The 4,255-nt window shown below is 46.9% G+C and overlaps 1 non-coding gene across 1 annotated transcript; it reads right to left on the reverse strand.

The window, feature by feature from the left end:
* Nucleotides 1-3,905: 3,905 nt before the first annotated feature.
* Nucleotides 3,906-3,978, reverse strand: TRNAF-GAA (transfer RNA phenylalanine (anticodon GAA)). The gene has a single exon. It is a non-coding gene; the product is annotated as a tRNA-Phe (tRNA).
* Between the last annotated feature and the right edge of the window lie 277 nt (nucleotides 3,979-4,255).

The following is a 4,255-nucleotide window of genomic DNA, read 5'->3' on the forward strand; positions in this document are numbered from 1 at the left end:
TGAATGTGCGAGGTGCTCTGCTTCTAAACGCCTCGGATCACACTGCCCCATAGGACCTTCAGCCATCCATGGGTTCTGGGCACTCCGTTTGCCCTAGAAGGACTCTCTCTATAGCTGCCAAGTTTTTAGTTTGCTTATGGGAGGCATTTTCATGATTTCAGTATACTTAGGAGTTACATTCTACAGCCAAATCATTAACACTTTAAGTGACCCTTATCTACTACTGTGCACATTACAATCAATGACTTGCATAATTAAAGTTCTTTCTGAGTCGCAGAAGCAGGGGATGTCATAGCACTATAAATACACAAGTCACTATGCCCTGCTGCGCCAACCAGGATTCAATTGTTTATCTCTCCTTAAACACAGACAGACATCTGCAGGAATACTAATCAAGTGAGGTTTCACAATGTAAAAGTTATTTCTCACTGATTACTTGAACTTGCATTCATCTTTCATTTAAGGAGCATGCTTTAGATTTAAAGATGAAAGACCAATGAACATACATACAGAATAATGTCTTTTTTACCCACGTCTTTGCCCCACGCGCCAACACTGCCCCCATTGCTGCTTGGCTCACCTGTGCCAACCAGAAATGACTGACAGGGAAGACTGAGGCTGGGCCAGTAGATAATCACGTGCTGCAGTGCACTGAGATGCACAGTTTCTGTGTGCTGCCCTTGAGTGAGAAATTACACCCATCTAAGCAACGAGAAACTCCAAGAACATTTTTTAAACTGCAGCAAAGCACCAGAAATGCAAAGGCACTGTGGGACCCGACTGTACCAAACAGGAGGTGGGAGGCCATACTGTCTGCAAATGACCTCATCTTCTATAATGCCCCAGCCCCCACAAAAAACAGGGTAGATCTCCCAGGGGTGGACTTAAGCAGAACCACGTGCCTCATCCTCTCTCTGCAGGAACTGATCAAGCTGTACTGAGAAGCCCAGAGCGAACTGTCACAAACAGTGCACCCCCCACCCGTACCATGTTACACTCAAACACCAACTTCTAGCACAAATGTCACCTCATTAGGCAGGTTTTGCGTACTGTGTATATGTTAGTACAGAAGAGACAGCCTGGCCTTTCCTGTACCTCTGCAGAGTTACCCCTACAGAGAAAACAGAGTGCAGTCGTAAGGAGCCAAAGTAAAATACAGCTATTGAAATTTATGTTTCCAAAACATTAGGACCGAAAGCTATAGCTTTGAAAGAAATGCTTTTAAATATTTATTTTTACCGAAAATATCACTTTTTTTGAACAAATAGTTCAAAACAACGTATATTCTAAATATATGTTTTGTCGAATGGTCGGTTGCATTTACTTTGTTTATCCTGGAAACGTGTCATTTTCTTTTTATTCTGATTCAGTTAGAAATTGTAATAGTTTTGTTGTTTACAGGAAAGTTGAGAACAGAGAAAGTGAAATAAGGAGTTATATTTTTAATGGGGTTAAGCATAAATGCCTGTGTGTAGCTGTAAAGCATTAACGGAAAACATTCAGAAAAAAAGACATATGGAGGGTCACAGGATCCTTTCTGGACTGGTCGCTACTCGCTGGAGTCGCATTTCCTAATTACATGATGAAGGCGAAGCATGTAAAACATGAAAAGAGACCCCAATCCAGACACCGACCTGCATACAGCTGATCGCGCTGCCACTAAAAAACGAATTTGTGGATTTGGACTCACCTGACTGACTCCGAGACCGAGTAACACTTTCACTTACTTGTGAGGCTTGCACTGCAGTTCAGTTTGTGGGCCAGCCGCCCGCCTTTCTCCACAGACAGACTCTTGGCCGCTGTAACACTAGTCTCTCCCTCGGGCCTCGGCAAACGTGCATGATGGTGCGTCACCTCACCGGTCACCCCCGGCATCAGACTTGCTCAGTGCCCCCAGCCCGCCGGACCTGCAGTTACACTGCGCATGATTTCAGACTAGTGCTCTGACCTACCCTGAGACTGAATACTAGGAAGCTGCACGCTGCGCAGCATTTAATTTATTTGATTAAACTGATCCGGGCGGCCGGCATAATGTTTAAACTATGTAGTCTACATCCAATGATTACTGGTGGTAATCTAAACGTTCACGTTGCTGTTTTATTTAACAAATTTTGCTGTTTGAGTGCTGCTGGCAAACCAATGCAGCGACTACTGTGTGCTGAGGGGGGGGGGGGGCCCTCGACTCGAGCTTGGGGGCCCCCCCGCAACGCGGGAGCTGCGGGGCCTTTGTTACGCCCCTGGCCTAAAGAGGTTTGGAGAGTGTCTCCGTCTCTCAACTAGGTCACCGTCTGAGGGGGAACAGCAAAATTAAACAGACGGCACCACAGTCATCATTTTTTTATCTTCATCATTCCCGCAGGCTTGGATAGCCTGCCTCTTGAAATGTGTAGGAAATCCGTCCCACCCACACACACACATATCCTCTCAGCCCCCTCATGCCAATATATCTGCCCCTCATATAAATCTCTCGTCAGTCTGTGTTTTGACACAGGAGTGTTTGCACCCTCCCACACATGCCTCACACCCATCTGTGTCTTTCTGCCCCTAAGCGCACACACGTGTTTGGCAGGTTCACTAATAGTGGATAGAAGAGAAACATCATTGATGACAGATTATGAGCGTGCATCATTCACTCAAAACTCCCTATGCAAGTGCGCACGTCTCAACCCATCTGCAACCCGATGCGGAATTACAATATATTAGTACCTCAGTGAGTGCCAACGGTGTTGTTAGCCTACGTTCCTAGCTGCCACGGGGCCCCTCTCTTCGACCACGGTCCTGGAGAGGAAAAACAGCAAGAGGGAAAAAAACAAGCACCGGCACTTCACCCAACCCAGGTTTTTTTTGCTTTGGATTCTGGGTCCCCTCGGCCTCAGTTTAGAGAGTTAGAAACGGGACTACAAGTCCCAGAATACACTGTTATAATCGGACCTGGCAGTAATGCCTGGGCCTTGCTAATAATATAATATCTCTCATGAGGACGGCGGGGCGGACACTTCCGGGTCGGTGGTAGTTTTGCTTCCACAATGCGCCTGTAAGTTGTAAACCATTAAGTTCATAAAGATAACAAAGTTTCGCCTTCATATTAAACACTCTGTCAGAGCCCGCCCCATCATTTCATTTATTTAGCGTGAAAAAAACATGTTTAGATACATTTTATTTATTGCATAGAAACTTTGATTGCACTATCCTGCTTGTGATTGATCTATTTCTTTTCCCAGCTCCTTCACACCAACACAGGGGGCCAGAGGCTCAACAAACACAAACTCTCCCTCCCTCAAAAGACACACAAACATACACACTCCCTCTCACCAACCTTCTCACCTCCTAGCAGACGCTCTCAGCAGCGCTCTCAGCAGCATTACCTGATGCCAGAGTCTCCACAACCAGCTCCCAGGGCTGCTTCAGAGGGGGCCCGGCCTGGATCTTCAGCGCCCCCCCCCCCCCAGTAGGGGGAGAGAGCTGGGGTGTAAAGTTGAAGAGAGGAGGCAGGAAAAGCCCAGGTGTGCGAGTGTCCTAGAAAGAGGCGCTTTCTATTGTGAAGCAGAGGGAAAAAGTTAAGAGTTTGCAAAAGTTCTTCGAGCCGGTTTCGAACCAGCGACCTAAGGATGTCCGTCACTCCACTACAGTCCTCCGCTCTACCAACTGAGCTATCGGAGGCTCGGCTGAGGGGAGCGGGAGCTGCGTGAAATGAACAGTGGCACTGGCAGGGAGGGGGGAGCTGGGGAATATTTTCTAAATTGTAAGATTTACAGTGAGTAGAATTGCGTAAAACTTGAGTCAATAAAGAAAATAAGGAACCTGGAAGAAATCACGATTGATGTTGTTTTATTTTACCAAGTTTTAGAGGGTTTCAAGTCTAACTATGCAGTAGTGATTGTAATATGTTTCAAACAAAAGGTATCTGCCGAAACCCGGGATCGAACCAGGGACCTTTAGATCTTCAGTCTAACGCTCTCCCAACTGAGCTATTTCGGCGGTTCCTTTTCCTAACCTGTGACCGCTCTGGCTCCAGCGACGCTGGTGGTTTTCTGCATTATTGGCGAGTTTACAGGTGTTATTACCAGGCGTCCAGGGCTCTCATCACCACCGCCCTCACACTGAGAGAAGCCTCGCTGGGGGGCGCTGCTCTCCTCCCAGCACTGAAGACCAATCAGTGTGTCTTGTTTTCGTCTGTCAGATTCCATCTGACAGCGGTGAGTTTTTGGATACCGAGGCGATAGCCTCATTACTCCACATTCATTTTTGAGTTTTT

Source organism: Triturus cristatus, chromosome 4_1, assembly GCF_964204655.1.
Source record: "Triturus cristatus chromosome 4_1, aTriCri1.1, whole genome shotgun sequence".
NCBI lineage: Eukaryota > Metazoa > Chordata > Amphibia > Caudata > Salamandridae > Triturus > Triturus cristatus.